Source organism: Leguminivora glycinivorella, chromosome Z (assembly GCF_023078275.1).
Source record: "Leguminivora glycinivorella isolate SPB_JAAS2020 chromosome Z, LegGlyc_1.1, whole genome shotgun sequence".
Classification (NCBI taxonomy): Eukaryota; Metazoa; Arthropoda; class Insecta; order Lepidoptera; family Tortricidae; genus Leguminivora; species Leguminivora glycinivorella.
The window spans coordinates 32,905,649-32,922,999 of record NC_062998.1 but is presented as its reverse complement, the minus strand read 5'-3'; the positions used below and the strand labels follow the sequence as shown (position 1 = coordinate 32,922,999).

The following is a 17,351-nucleotide window of genomic DNA, read 5'->3' as shown; positions in this document are numbered from 1 at the left end:
GGGTTGGAATGAAAAAAAAATCTGCCCCTACTTTACATGTAGGGGGGGTACCCTAATAAAACATTTTTTTCCATTTTTTATTTTTGCACTTTGTCGGCGTGATTGAAATACATATTGGTACCAAATTTCAGCTTTCTAGTGCTAACGGTTACTGAGATTATCCGCGGACGGACGGACGGACGGACGGACGGACGGACAGACAGACATGGCGAAACTATAAGGGTTCCTAGTTGACTACGGAACCCTAAAAAGTCCGCGCCGTCACTCCATACAATGTATTACCTCTTAACTTAGAATCACCCAAATATCAAATGACATTTCGCACATAAGTTTCGAAAAACTCATTGGTACGAGCCGGGGTTCGAACCCGCGACCTCCGGATCGTAAGTGGCACGCTCTTACCGCTAGGCCACCAGCTTATAAAGAAACGAACCGCACATGCGCACTATGCGCAGCGACTGACGATAGGGTTGCCTTTATACTATTATTATATTATTATTCAAGTCTTGGGTACTTTCTGGGTATATACACCGTGTTTTTATTGAATTCCGTTAACTTTAAGGGAAGGTTCTTTAGATCAAATCACAGAATATATAATAGTACAAGTACAGAAGGCCCACTGCTTTGATGTTCACGAAATGCCGCCTTTTTAAATGCCTACAAAATTCTTACAAAGAAACCAGCCGCACGTGCGCGGCGTCCGGTGATAGGGTTGCCTATGGGTTGAAACGAATTAATGCTCAGATAACATATAATACTATTATATTAAAGTCTTGGGTACCTTCTAGGTATATATACAGTATTTATATATTTTTATTAAAGTTCCAACATCACAAGCCTTATTGAACTTTTCCGTGGTACTTTATGTAAGAATGTCCTATGGTATTTATTTCATGCATGATGTCTATTTAAATGAGCATTATTAGCCATTCCACACGCAGACATCGCATATGAGCCTTTAAAAAAAACTCGCGACGTAAAGTAACAATAGAAAGTGCGAACCTGCGTTCCGTGAGAACGCGAGCCACCCCTGATTAGGCTGCGAACTCGCGGCCGCCAGCATGTACTTGTAGCGCGGCGATAGAATCGCGGAGTGAGCCGCCCCTGATCAAATGCAATTAATTTCTCAAAGAAACTAGTATATTAACACTTACGGTTATCGAGTTAAATATTAAAAAAATAAAGATAATTACTGAACTCGTCTGTGACAGCCTTTACCAATTCCTAATGTTATTTGTTTTGACATGTGCCATCAATCACTTGACACTAACTTGAATGTTATTCTTCAGGGTCTCTCACACTAATAAATTCATTTATTATGTATGAAAAAGATTAAAAAAAAAATTTCCCAATTTAACTAAAAGTGATTATACGGGATGGTTCCCGATAATGAACCTAAGGACGTGTAGAATTTAACGGAAAACAAAAAAAACACGGTGTATAATTGATATTAATATATTAAAAAATACGTTCAATTTGTAGAGGTTAACTGCGTTAATTATAAATCGATAGCATATGTACCATAGTAGTCTCGACGTAGGTACCTAATACCTATTTAGTAATTCTAATTTGACAGACAGATGAACCGACTCGCACCTACCTACCTACCGACGGACAAACAAACAGACACACACACTTTCCCATTTATAATATTAGTATGGATAAGTTTTTGTGTTTAAAATGCACAAATAACTGTTAAGGTACATAGGGGCAAATCTCGACTGGGGGACAAATGTAACTGGTTAATTTTTTCCATGTTTTACAATGTTCACATTATCAAATAGAGTGTCCACCGGTTATATATGGTAGGCGTGTTCAGTGGATACATGTAGAACTCAACATGATAGTGTAATAATGGAAAAGATGGATTAGTTACAATTGCCCCCCAGTCGAGATTTGCCCGTATGTACCTTACATTAAGTACATGTTATGTCGTACTAACAGCAACACCCTTAACTAACCATCGGCATACTTTATGCCCTTGTAATAAGGATTACAAATGTACAGCTAACAGTGTTGCCGATGGTATAATACAAGTACAGTAAGGACTGTATCGTTAAGTATAAGGACAAAAAAACCTGGTCTAAATGTTGACATGTTCATATTTTGTATTATTAAGTATGTTCCGAGAATATGATCTGAAGGTATTGGTAAGCACTATTTGACATAAGAAGGTCTGATTTTTTATTTTATTTTAGGGAGTTTATGGTACTTTCATTAAGGGGGCGTCCATTAATCGCGTCATACTGCATAGGGGGGGGGGGGGGGGGTCATGAAAAAATCACCAAATATCACCATGGGGGGTGGGGGGGTTAGGAACATATTACGTGTATTTTTTTTGTTACACTAACGTAAAGAAAAAATCATATTTCTGAGCTATTTTTATATCAACTTTTACAGTCAGAACTTGCGTTGTGCAGTGCAAAGAGAACAGAATAGAATATAATTTATTCGTGAACACAGTCAGGATTAATTACACATTACAACACAAACAGAAAGGAATGAAGTGCCACGAAATGGCCTCATCTCAGCGTGTTGCTGGTGACTTCCAGCGCTGATCTTCCGATGAGACCATCAAGTGAGAAAGAAAGAGCTGTGTGCAGTCGGTTATTTTTAATTCTCAAATATTTTTTTAGTTTGCCCTCATCACGTGTACACGGACAGTCGGTTATAGACGGTCAACCTAATCATGGCACTGAAGAAAGGCGGCAAATTTGACAAATGTAGAGCTCACCGGCCAACTATCTTCAAAAAACGCGTGCCTTCCTAAACCTTGACGTTGGCAGAATGATAGACGAGCCATAACACTTAAAAACCGGCCAAGTGTGAGTTGGACTCGTGTTGCAAGGGTTCCTTACATCACAAGAAGAGCTTAAGCGCCTTCTGGAGGGCGCTGAGTCATTTTTGAAAATAAAAAAATCGATATTTTGAACAATTTATAAAAAACCGGCCAAGAGCGTGTCGGGCCACGCTCAGTGTAGGGTTCCGTAGTTTTCCGTATTCTTTTCAAAAACTACTTAAAATCAAGTTCGAAACAATTTTCTTAGAAAGTCTTTATAAAGTTCTACTTTTGTGATTTTTTCATATTTTTTAAACATATGGTTTAAAAGTTAGAGGGGGGACTTTTTTTCCTTTAGGAGCGATTATTTCCGAAAATATTAATAGTATCAAAAAACGATTTTAGTAAACCCTTATTCATTTTTAAATACCTATCCAACAACTACAGAAAAAAAAACAGTCCTTTACATGTAGGGGGGGTACCCTAACAAAACATTTTTTTTCACTTTTTATTTTACCACTTTGTTGGCGTGATTGATATACATATTGGTACCAAATTTCAGCTTTCTAGTGCTAACGGTCACTGAGATTACCCGCGGACGGACGGACGGACGGACGGACGGACGGACGGACGGACGGACGGACGGACGGACGGACGGACGGACAGACAGACATGGCGAAACTATAAGGGTTCCTAGTTGACTACGGAACCCTAAAAAGACGAAACAAAAATGAATGTACATTTAATATTCAAACGCACTCGACACTTCCAAAAGATTTGGTAACTCCTTAGTCCTTGCAGCCCCAGTAAGTGAAATTCGTAATTTGAGTTTTTTCTTTTAAGTCAAATTTAGGCTTGACTATATATTTCTATTAGGTTTTCTTGTAATCTATAAATTAAAGGCTATCTCGGGTATTTTTTTGAAAATTTTATGCTAATTAGTTTCGGAGATAAGGGAATGGTCATTTTTGCCTGTCTTCTTAAATTACTTGACTGAAAATTATTAAAAACATAAATTTTTGAAATACGTATAAGGGCCATTTTTTTTTCAAAGTTGTCCAACGCACTTTTTTTGTAACATGGGTATTTTTTACGCGATTAATATTCAGAATCGCGAGGTCTTTTGATCGTGATAGGAGAAAAATGTGTCCCAAGATTTCCATATTTTTTTTTAGACCTTTCAAATCCTTCCATTCCGTTACCGCCATACAAAATGTATGAAAAAATGGTAACGGAATAGAGAAAAACCTTGGGACACTTTTTTACTCCTATTAGGATTGAAAGAGCTCGCGATTATGAGTGGAAAGCACATAAAAAATTCAAAATAAAAAAAAAGTGGGGTAGACAACTTTGAAAAAAAAAAAATGGCCCAATTAACGCTCTTTCATTTGATATGTAACACGCTAAAAAACTATTTCAAAATACTTTGATTTCTAATTTTCACTTTTACCCCCAAAAGTGGCTCCTATAGTTGTTTTTTTTATTTTATTTAAATTACATGCCCGTCTTTGGGTCACAAGTTTACATATGTGTGCCAAACAAGTTAATCGGTTCAGTTGTTTCGGTTCAGTGGTTTCCTTTTTGAGGTACGGAACCTTAAATGTTTAATTCTCGAGATTTGGTTGATTCGTGGGTTGGGGAAAAGTCTACTTAAGTTGCCAAAAAAATACACGTCATATTGGCCAGGGGGGGGTCCTGAAAATATCACCAAAGATCACCATGGGGGAAGGGGGGGGTCTAAAATGAGCCAAAAACGTATGACGCGATTAATAGACGCCCCCTAAGGTCTAGTAAATAAATTTCGGACAACCCCTATCTGACTTCATTTGAGAATATTCCAATGACTCTTTGTACGATTTCAACAAACAAATGTTAATATGCTGCCAAAACATATTCTTTAAAAGTCCTCTTAATGGTTGTTCAATTAGGCACTTGCAGAATAAATGCGGTGTATTTATATAATTAAAAAAAAAAACCGCATTTTTGAGTAACGTTTCGGATTGCCGTAAATTTTTTATACAAGCAGGATGAGGGAAACAGATAAAAAAATTAGCCATAGGCCAAAGTCTAATAGACATTCATGGTGTCAGTCCCTAAACCAGATCGATATAAACATTGTATGATAGATAAATTCGACATCAAAGTCGGATTTAGCGTAACCGCCATGCCACATTCTCTAAATGGCCGCCATACACAGATATATAGTAGAGGAGATATAGCGTTGGGGGTCATAATAATTCCCACAGAACTGTAGTTTGGTTTTTTTAGTTCTTTGTGTGTGTCTTTATGACATACTAAAAATATAGTAAAATATATTTCTGCAAAATACTTTTTTTCAACCGCCAAAAGTTGTATGAAAAATTACTATGAAAAAAAATACTAAAATTTAAACATCGTCTCTGGTATCAACGTATGGGGAATTAAGCTGCAAAAAAGTTTTTAACGTTGATGTTTATTAAAAATATAACAATTTTCCACTATTTTGATAAAATAAAAACAAATAAAAATCATATATTTGATGAAGGGAAGTGATTGAAACATAAATTTCAGCAATATTATTTTTTTCATAGTACCACACCATGGTAAATACGGGTACGATCCGCCTGGTGATAAGAAGTCACGGTATCCTATGACGTCTACCACACTAGAGCCTCCACATGCGCGCTGCTGGCCCTTTAGGATACCTTTCCACCAGTGATGCGCTACGTGGATGTGTGTGATATCCACCAATCATGTTCACAAATCATAGCGCTAGAGGGAACGGGTTCAATTAAGCTGATGGTGGGTATCAGAAGCATCCATAACACATCTCTGGTGGAAAGACACCCTTAAGAGTTCTCAGCTAACTCGCAGGATAAGCAGCGTTCGCGGGAGAAAATTCCTCCTAAGCCTACATCAGAAACAGATGCCTTAATCTCACTGTTTAAGGCCCTAAGTCACGCGGCCCCGGTAGGCCCAAGAAGCGCTGGCTGGACGTCGGACATGCAAGAGAACAATCTCAAGCCTGAGGATGTCGAAGACCGAGAAAAGTGGAGGAGACTGAGCAGGAAACAAGGACAATTGCAATTTGAAATTAGTTTAAGTATGACATATTGAATATTTATTAGGTTGGGAATTATAAGAATTGACATGTACCTACAAATTTTAGCCTCGCTTAGAAAACTAGAGTTGTATATATTATGTTTGTGTTTTTGCATGCCAGCTGCTGGTGAAATATGCATGTCCACCACAATAAGTCCACCTTGTGTACCATATTTTATGCAAAATAAAGATATTTGATATTTGAAAGCGGACCCTGGCGCTAGGCGGGGAAAACGCTAGATTGAAGAAGCCGCAGTGTGCGACCATATAATTACGGGTCCATCAGGGTGTGAGGATGCGCAGATTTATGACTAGAAAAACCGATGATTATTAGGTTTTGGTTTTCTCTCGTATTTGATATAATACTTTTTTCTACTCCCGAACTGTTATTCGTCATTTACAGGATCGTGCATAGATCTTTAAAACCCTACATAAAAGTCTATTCCCAAAGCCAGCGTCCGACGGCTTTCAGCGCATGCGCGCAGTATCGAAAAAACTGAAAACGCATTGTTTGGCTCTGTAACCATGGCAACGCATTGTTGTAACGATACTACGCTCGTTCGCGGGAAGGCTTTGGGCAGCTGAGCTGACAGTGCAAACCTTTGCGTCAAAAATACAGGAAACAGTGTGAATTTCACGAAAATTATTCAAGAAAACAATGAAAAACTAACTGCATGGTCGTAGAAAAAGTATTGTATGCAACGGTGTTTAACTGAGTCAAAAAATACTCGTGGCGTTTTAATAACAATTTTCGGCTTCGCCTCAAATTGTTACCCACGCCACTCGTCTTTTCTGACCTCCTTTAAACGCCTATTGCATAAAATACTATATCGAGAGTTTTTATTTGGGATGCGACAATTTATGTTCTTATATTAAACCTCACTAAAATACAAGTTTATGGTAAATACGGTTACCGCCAAAAATGGACCCGTATATGGTCGCACGCTGCGGCTTAGGAGGATTTTTCTCCCGCGGACGCTCCTTATCCTGCGAGCTAGCTGAAGACTGTTAAGGGTGTCTTTCCACCAGAGATGTGTTGTGGATGCATCTGATATCCACAATTAGCTTAGTTGAACCCGTTCCCACTAGCGCTATGCTTTGTGGAACAATGAACATGATTGGTGGATATCAAAACACATCCACGTAGCGCACCTCTGGTGGAAAGATACCCTAAAGGCCCAGCAGCGCGCACGTGGAGGCTCTAGTGTGGCAGACGTCATAGGATACCGTGACTGCTTATCACGGCGGATCGTACCCGTATTTACCATAGTGAGGTACCTACGAAAAAAAATATATTGCTGAAATTTATGTTTCGATCACTTCCCTTCATCAAATTTATGATTTTTATCTGTTTTTATTTTATCAAAATAGTGTAAAATTGTTAAATTTTTGATAAACATCAACGTTAAAAACTTTTTTGCCGCCTAATTCCCCATAACTTGATACCAGAGACCATCCAAGGACGATGTTTAAATTATAGAATTTTTTTTTCATAGTAACTTTTCATACAACTTATGGTGGTCGAAAAAACGCATTTTGCATAAATATATTTTACTATATTTTTAGTATGTCAAAAAGACACACACAAAGAACTAAAAAAAACAAACTTTGGTTCTGTGGGAATTATTATGACCCCTCCCATACAAATGCTCGTACAACTCCTCTACTAATACCCGGCCATAAATGGCCGCCATAACTTTATTTTTTTTTTAAATAACAGTGGCTAGACTATGTCCAGATATTCTGCTTTGTGGATCATGTGTAGTTGAGGTTCGCACCGTACAATTTTTTTTCGCAATCGTATCGTCTTGTACGCAGTTTGTAAATTTTCAAATAGCATTTGTTCGAAATCGTAATTGGTACCCGGGAGGATTAAGTCAATACTGTCTAAACCATATGCTTTACGTCGAGTTTCTAAGACAAAATGCGTACCTTATTATATGACTTATTAAGCCCATGTCTTGTTATAAGAAAAAAATATAATAGCAAATAAATACGGCTACTCGAAGTTGTCTTCATACTTAACGATACAGTCTTTACCCGGCGATAATGAATTCACATCGGTTTTCCGTCTTCGTAGAGCGTTATCTCTTTCTTGCTTAGTGTGAATTGTGACGTTAAATGTCTCTTTCCAAAGACCGATGTGCATTCTTTATCGCCGCCGTTTACTGTACGAAGATTTTCCATCCAATACAATCTGTCATTTTCGACTTTTTATTGTATTTAAATAAAGGTTAATCACATATTTTTCATGTGGATATGCTTTATGCTTTCTTGTTTGTATTAAATCTGGAAAATATCAATTTAACCCTGCAAGTTCGCTAAAATGGCACCATGTCCAACAAAGCCGCAAGTGTTATGGACTGGCAGTATACCGTACAGACTATACTCCAACCAACCATGGGATGCTCCATTTATATTTAAACTGTTACCCACTACTCCCCCCTCCCAGTGTATTTATTTCCCATAATAAATTTATCTTCCGACTTAAAACCATATATATTGATTTAGACTAACACGATTTGCACTCATAATTTTAGAACAAAACGGGACTTAATCGCGTAAACACTTACATTTATATTAGGCCCGACGTTAAAATAACGACGACGACGACGTATAAATGTAAGTGTTTACGCGATTAAGTCCCGTTTTGTTCTAAAATGAAAACCATATTTCAAGATCCTAATTCAAATTCAAATTTGATTCCCAGACAAACCTTGATGCCCTTTTTAACCTCCTTTAGCCAACGTCACAATCGCTTACGCTTAGTAAGTGTTCCATAGGTAGCTCTCCGTATCGCTCGTCTGTAGTGGCTAGTGGCGCGACAGAGCCAGATTACCTTTCGATCGACACGTAGCGTCAGCGATTATCACTTCGACTAGGCCGGCTGACATCTACGAAGTCCTAATATTTATTTTATTTTTTGTTATAGGTACCGTCTTATGCAATGATCTGCGGGTTGCTGGCTGGCAGCGGCAACGGACGACGACTGTGAAATAGTTCGTAGTGGTTGTTTGCGTGCCTAGCTACAGCGAGGAAAGGCGCCACGTGTGGACCTGCGTACGCCCGGGGGCGGGCGCTCTGCGCCGCCCCACAACTGCATATGTAAGTGCCATTGCAACAGTAGTGTATGCGTGTGCTGTTAGTCGGCCACCCTCGCGTCGTCATGGCAATCGAGGCCCGGATATTTACCTGCATTTGCGAATGCGTTATTGATGTTTCGTCAGCGCGGCAACTCATACCTGTTGCATCATCGCCCCTTCAAAGGGTGCTGCGAATATTACTTATCAGTTATCACTGGTTTAAAACGGTCAAACTAACACGTTTTTCGTTGAGTGCTGTTGTCTTGACATTAGACTAAATGCATAGGACTTTAAATTGTGAATGTTGCTTCTCGTCTTATCTGCTTACTTTTTTTTTCATAGGTCCGTGTTTATATATGTATATATTTCTTTGAAAGTGCAATTTGATTTAATTATGCATTTTGCTTGACAAAATTATTTATAATGTGCCAGATAGATACACTCAGAACCATGAAAAAGATTATCAAAGAACGAATATTAGCTCTATATTATAGCGATTCTTCAGAGACCCACACCAGTTTATACAAAGGGTAAGCGTCTTGCGAATTCACCTGTTGCGCTAAGCGTATGTGTCACCAAATGGCATTCAGAAATAGAAATAATATAAGTTGGTCGAAAGACAAAAACATTCGTACTCGTAGCAAGTTCGGTTCGCTATAATACAACACCATACTTTTTCTTTTCTGTACATAGTGTTCGTTTGTCTATCATGTTTAGTAGTTTTTCCTCTCAATTCACTCAAAGGTTGACTGGAAGTGATCTCTTATACGGATAAGTTCATCTTTGATAACTATACTGTATTGTTATGTCCTAACTTGTCTTATGTAACTACAATAAAGTGTTTACATACATACAAACACGCCATCAGAAACGACTCATTTTCTTACATAATTCGTGAAGTCGTCTGTAATTTAGTACTTTATGTGACTTCAGATACCCTACAAAATACAGAAAATTTTAAGTGCCTTTTGTATTTACTCCTTTTGATTTTTCTTTTATTTTTTATAAGCGGGAGCAGTATAAGCTAAATTAACCTCTTGTTTTTTATTTAAAAAAAAATAATTACAAACCCATTCGTAGTTTTAAAGTCGTACTAAGCTAAGTTGTCAGCGATTTTGATAGCCTTACTCATGCAAGGGGTAAGTAAGAGTCATTTCATAGAAGTTTGACTTTTATAATAACATTTTCACCTGCGAGGCCGTAAAATCGCTGTCCGCTGAGCGCCATGGTACTAACATGACACTATTTCTAGGAGAAGGTGAGATTTTGCCGATCTAACTACGCACTCTTTAACTTCTCTTAGGTGCAAATAAGAAAGAGAGATTAAAATGAAACCTATATTTATAAAATCATCATTAAATCATTAATCTTATATTCAGTAACTCAGGCACATGTTTAAAAAGTGTACTTGCTACCTATTATTTCATTCTGAATACCAATTATAATTGTTATGGCTGATCGTGATCATACACGGTCTTTTAATGATTCCGTATTTTCATATTTTGTATAACATAAATGCTTTTCTTTAAATCTCAAATTATGTACAGTCGAGTTCATAAGTATGTGTACATTTGTTCAAGTTAACTCGTGGCAATAAGGTGAACAAATGTACACATAAATATGAACTCGACTGTAAAGAGGGAAATGCAAGGAACAAAACTTTAGTCTTTGGAACTTTGTTTATGCTAGGAGGTTAACATATCTAAAGTCCCCGGCCGTAGCTGATGTAGATTATGAAGATAAAACTGAGAACAATTTATTTTTTCAAATCTATACAAGTTATTGAAAAACTTGACTGAATAAAAGTTATATAGGTAGGTAGAAAATTAGCGTTTATTCGTTTATAATCATCTCGTCGCTACAAATCCATAACATAAGTGAAAATCTGAAATATGAGACTTTCAAAAGCTGATGTCAAAAGTTTTGTTCTAAGCAACGATCATTAATTTCCTGACCTATAGCTGTTTACATTTTTATTCCAAATGAATGATATTCATTTCATAATTAGGACATTAATGTATGGGTATAATAAAACACCTGGTAGACATTTGATTAATTAATTATCTATGATTAATTTATTTCCTTTTTTCTGCTGTGCGAAACTTTTTAGTTATTACACTTTTTATTTGACATTTTTGTTGAGTTTGTGCTTCGACATTTTTATTTGGCCTTTATCCAAACAAAAAAAAACGGATCAATGAAATTAGGAGGTGAAGGGTACCTAGACATACCGTTCCGGTTGTTATTCCGAAGCTAAGACGTTTGTCAAATTTAACTTGCGAATGTTGATTGAAGGTGAAAGTAGATACAAACTTAGAATCACAACATTTCAACAAAATTTTATTGAGTATTAAAAAAAAATTAAAAGTTCTGACAAAAAAACTCCTCAGAAACAATTTCAATGTGCCTATCTGGCTTAAACCCGTCTAATAGAGGATTATTGATAAATAAAAAATAGTTATCTCTATGACAGTATAAGCCCGCGGTTAATTTGCGCTCAAGAAATGACAATGAAAAATTTGATCAGTGAGGTCGGGCCCGGGAAACAGGAATGGTCGGGGCGCGCGGGGCGAGCGCGGCTCGGCTGTGGAAAGGGGCAGCGGTGGTGGGTCAAGCCTCCCTTGTTGCGTCCCTGTGCCTAGATCACATCTATCGATTAATCCCGGCCGTAGCTATAGACAATCAGCGAGTGCAACTGAATATGTGATTCGGTTGCTGACGCGTAGCGAGGCCGATGTTGACCTACTTTAAATTTTCAAAGCCCTTGAATTGCTAAGTCACTGGCATTAGATCAAAATATTTCTGCACCGTGTTTTTATTGATTTCCGATAAATTCGTCTCGACGTTAGGCTCGTTAACAAAAGGAACCTGTTATCACTTGTTAAATTTGGAAAAACAATTTTCACCACACCAACTGATAATGACGTTCTTTGCTATTCGAAAACTGATAGCAAAATTGCATTTTATCCACAAGAGTGCAAAGTAATTTCATACAAATTTTAACTTGATGTCTAAAGCTGGGTGTTGGTATTCCCGTATAAATGATGATTTTTAATCATAAATGTTAAATAAATTGAAGTACTTTATTTATTTTGATGTTTTACAGTTCATATTTTCATAGTGTTGGTGTGGTGAAAAAATTTGTGTTTCACTCGGTGGCAAAGTTTGTTTAACCGCACGTGCCAATATTGATACCCGAGCAAGCGAAAGATTCCAATATTGAACCGCGAGCGTAGCGAGTGGTTCAAAATGTGGAATCTTGAGCGTTGCGAGGGTATCAAGGCACGAAGGTTTGCCCCCAACAACTTTGCCCCCTTGTAAAACAAATAACTATTTATTGTTTGTTTTGATTTTTGATACATAATAAAAGGATGAATAACTTGAACAAGTGTGAGAGCACCTTAACCATCATAATCCTCCTTGCGTTATCCCAGCATTTGCCACGGCTCATAGGAGCTTGGGGTCCGCTTTGACAACTAATCCCAAGATTTGGCGTCGGCACTAGTTTTTACGAAAGCGACTGCCATCTGGATGCTGATAAGCAACAATGTGTCAACCCACACGCCAACCATTTTGAGAAAATGGCGTCTAAAGATTTTTTCTCATTTTTTTGTGTTTCTCTTTAAAAACATTGTTTTTATATAGATTGTTGTGTTTTTCAGCTATAATACGTTCAGTAGTAGTGATTATTGTAGCTTAATTTCAAAACAAACTTCAATTTGGCGAAATAATGCCCTTTTCTTTTATTGCGAATTGTTCGACGACGTCAAACTTTTTCAAGACTGTGTTATGATACTTAACCCACTTTTGCTAATTGTTTAAAAATATCTATGAGTCTTAAATAAACATGTTAAAGCACATAAATTGTTGTTGTAAAATACTCTACCTATGCATATTTTTAACTTTATAAGTGTTAAGTAACATATCAGTCATGGTCACTTATGTTATTAGGTATGTAGGAATCAATACATGATTTATTAATCAAACCTTTTAATGATTTTTCTACTCCCGAACTGTTATTCGTCATTTACAGGATTGTGCGTATCGAAAAAACTGAAAACGCATTGTTTGATTCTGTAATCATGGCAACGCATTGCATTAACTTTGGGCAGCTGAGCTGACAGTGCAAACCTTTGCAATACAGGAAACAGTGTGAATTTCGCGAGAATTATTAAAAAAAAACTATTAAAACCTAAGTGCATGGTCGTTGTAAAAGTATTGTATGCAATGGTGTTTAACTGACTCCAAAATACTCGTGGAAAGTACGCCACTCATATTTCTTGACCTCCTTTAAACGCCTGTTGAATAAAATACTATGAATTAACTATTAGAGTAATGATCATTTCTAGACACATATTTAAATTATCTGTGCTTTTTCAACAAAAAATCGTTACAAAAACCAAATAATCATCTTTAAAAAAAATAAACTACTTATCTAAAATATACAACAAAATATTTTTTTACGCTAAGAAATAGACTAAGGCTCCCCACAGACAGTCTTAAAAATTCATAATCTTAAAAAAAACTTGTATGCAATCTGACAGTTCAGATCTGTCAGTGTCTTGTCAGTGTCAGTTTGAACTGTCAGATTGCATACAAGTTTTTTTTAAGATTATGAATTTTTAAGACTGTCTGTGGGGAGCCTTAGTCATTTAAATTATGAATAACTCATGACTTGTACAAGAACAAAACATAAAATATCTTTAACAAAATAATAAACTACCATTCAGTAAGTATTCAAAAATCAAACAATATTTTTATGCATACATTAACACGTCTTAATGTAATTAGTAATTATAAAAAAATAGTAGCTTATATTAGATTTTTATATAAACACGTACTTGTAAAAAATGTTTGCAAACTATAATAACGAATATGTATATTCATGACTTAAAATGTTCAATTTCGTACTGAATTTACCATTCATGTGCAAAAATATACTAATGGACTACAGTGGCGTGCCTAGGGTTTCAAAGTGAGGCAAGCCGAAAGGTACGTTTTGGCAATATCTAACTACTTAATCTTCAATTTTCGAACTCACAGCCCTACAAAATGTTCTATTACGCGCCGCACTTTTCTGAGAAATACACAAGCCGGGCGTTGGTTTTCGCGCGGAAATAATGTCTCGTTTTTGGGCAAAATTTAACTACTTTACCTTTCCTTCGTCGAGTAATATGTGTACCACGCATTTGTCACCGTCACAAGGAACAAATTCATCCATTGTCAATTGGATTTTTAAACGAATTAAACACTTAATAACAAGAAAACGAAGAAGAGCACATTCACTTAACGCAAATAAAACTTTCGACTAAATAATAATACACTTGAAGTTGTCAATCAAACGCGCGCTCAATCTTGTTCCTCACTTCATACCAAAAGCCCGGCTTAAATCGTGGAACAAATGTTCTATATATACCTACAAATAGTTATATAAGTTGCTAGGCAGAATGTAGGCTAAAAGCTAGGAAAAAAGGATGCAAGAGCAAGCCCCATTGCAAGCCAACGAGTGCGAGCGAGCAAGATATAGCTGAACGTAGTGAACGTGCTCTTCCGCGCTGCACTAGCGCCACGGCAAAACATGGCAACATGCTGTGGTCTGTACCGTATGGTCGGTCGGCCGTGAGCTTCACTTATGGAGAACTTATAATATCTAATATTAGCGCGCGATTTTAAAAATGTTAGGGCAAGCCCGGCTTTTGGGCTTATATGGCTGTACCGCCACTGATGGACTAAGTCATAACTTATTCAAACATAAATTAATATGAACAGTTATATTTTACAATATAGTGTCATGGTACTTACACCAAAAACGAACAATTTATGACCCGAATATAATTTAACAATAATGACTTATGTTTTATAACACGGGTCGTAGCATTAAACAACTAATAAAATATCATTTTGCAATAATCATTCAAGTCTCATAGTGGGTAACTATGTCATTTTTTGCGTTTTGCAAGAATGAGTCAAGTGTAAAAAAATCGTTGAGTCAACCCTCATAACACATTATTGTAATTTAAATATGTCTTCTGCCAATTACTATAATAAGTTAAGGTTCTTGACACATTAATGCAAAACAGGCAACACACGATAAAGGATTTGTGTTAACCTATTTTTTTACTTTTGGGATAGTGAAAATTTTCAAAACGAAAAGGTCATTTTTGCAAATAGAAGTTTAAAAATCCAGCTATAACATGGCATTAAAATCTCATTTTTTTAGTTTTTGTGGGTTGACACATTATTGCTTATCACCATCCATCTGATCTTTCAACCCGAAGGGTAACTGGACCTTACTGGAATTAGTCCAGTTTCCTCACGATGTTTTCCTTCACCGAAAAGCGACTGACAAATGTCAAAAGACATTTCGCACATAAATTCCGAAAAACTCATTGGTGCGAGCTGGGGTTCGAACCCGCGACCTCCGGAACTAATGTCGCACGTATTTACCAATAGGCTATAGTGTGAGTTTTCTGAGATAAACTTTTCGCTTTAGCCGTAATCAAAGGCCTTTGTTTTTATTATTCACGGCGGCTAGCTCCCGTTTAAACGGCACGTGCTCACTGAGACTATTCTCAGTGTAGTTAAAAAACAACTATCATGATAGTAATAAGGTTCAAATCCATAAAAAGACCTTTCGGAGATAACACGTTTTGTTATACCAGAGCACCTTATACTTTAGTATTAAGGCATAAGTCAAAATAAATAATATTAGGGTGTAACGTCCGTAAAAAAGGTTGACATTTAGTTCTCCAATCAATCAATTTATTTTCATAACTCAGTAACAGTAAGAATTAAGACACTAGTTTTTTTAGGGAAATTATTATACGGCATTCGATTGTATATGATTAAATTGATTAATTCTCCTTTTTAGGGTTCCGTACCAAAAAGGTACAAAAGGAACCCTTATGACGCCGCTCTGTCCACCTGTCTGTCTGTCTGTCTGTCTGTCTGTCTGTCTGCCCGTCTGTCACATTACTAAATATCTCGAAAACTACTTATGCTATAGTTATGAACATTGTTAACCTCTACAAATTGAAGGTATTTTTTTTAAATTAATTATTCTCTTTATTCATTTTAAATCTCAGGCTAGGTTATTTTATAATATGATTATAAAAGTAAAATACAAAACCACTTACAAAACAATACAAAATATATAAACACATTATAAAAAACCTAACCTAGGGTGCCGCCAGCAGCGGGGCAGGGCCCAAGCTGCCGGTGGTTAGGGCTGCAGAGAGAGGAACCGTCGGACTATCCGTGCCGTGTCCAAGATCACCGCCTTCTGCATCTGACCCTTGATCCAACCACCTAGCGAGAGTCTGTCTAGATGTTGGTCGAGACTCTTCGCTATGAGACCGTTCGCTGAAACGACTATCGGGACAATGATCGTCGAATCAACATCCCACATGGCGGTTATCTCGTAAGCCAAGTCTAGGTACTTACTGGACTTGTCCTTCTCGGCTTTCACGAGATTCTCATCATGGGGGATGGTGATGTCGAACAGCACGGCCCGGCGTTGCGATCGATCTATTATGACAATGTCAGGCTTATTGGCTACAATAGTCCTGTCAGTGATAATAGATCGATCCCAATAGAGCGTGGCACGACCATTTTCGAGAACTGGTGCAGGTATGTACTTGTAGTACGGTACTTCGCGGTCCACAAGGCCGTATTGAAGAGCAAGCTGCTGGTGAATGATCCTGGCTACGAGATTTATTATTATTTGGAGCCCGTCGTGTCCCACTGCTGGGCAAAGGCCTCCCCCCAATTTTTCCACTGATCTCTATCCAGTGCTATGCTAATTAATGAATATAAATTATTGAAAATGGCCAAAATGAAAGGGGGGCAAACTGTAAATGTCAAGTTACTAGGTCAAAAAAAAATATAAATAGTTTTGATATGTCTAATTTGAGCTCTTTTTAACGATACCCGTTTCGCGCAAATTTGTTAGCAAATTCACCGAGAAATGGCGCTATACCTATACTTCTAGTCTACATACAGGGCTACGTTAGACGTTTGCCGCGCGAGCATGTTGCTTCACGACGTGCATCACTCTGCCTAATGGCGTTTCTCCATAGAAGTCGACTTAAAACCATTGATTTTGAAGTTGCTAATGAATATAGCACCATTTCTGTAATTGGAAGAGCTACTTTGTAAATATTTGTGCAAGAGAAAAACAGAGGGTCGCCATAAGGGTTCCTTTTGTACCTTTTTGGTACGGAATCCTAAATCCACCTTTTAATAAATCTATGGTAATTTATAATTTTATACATTAACCCCCTGTTCATAAACGTTTTCTAAAGTTATCAAGCCGATAAAGTTCGTTTCTCCCATTCTGTCACACTAACAACAACTTTCTATCCGACAATACGTCGGAAAGGGACAAACGAACTTTATCGGCTTGATAA

The 17,351-nt window shown here is 37.2% G+C and overlaps 1 protein-coding gene across 1 annotated transcript in view; it reads left to right on the top strand.

Moving 5' to 3' along the window:
• Positions 1-17,351, top strand: part of LOC125241754 — a 53,884-nt gene that overhangs the window by 22,682 nt on the left and 13,851 nt on the right. The window contains exon 2 of the mRNA XM_048150368.1: positions 8,793-8,965. The gene's annotated coding sequence lies outside the window, so the exon portion shown is untranslated. The remainder of the gene's footprint in view (positions 1-8,792; positions 8,966-17,351) is intronic.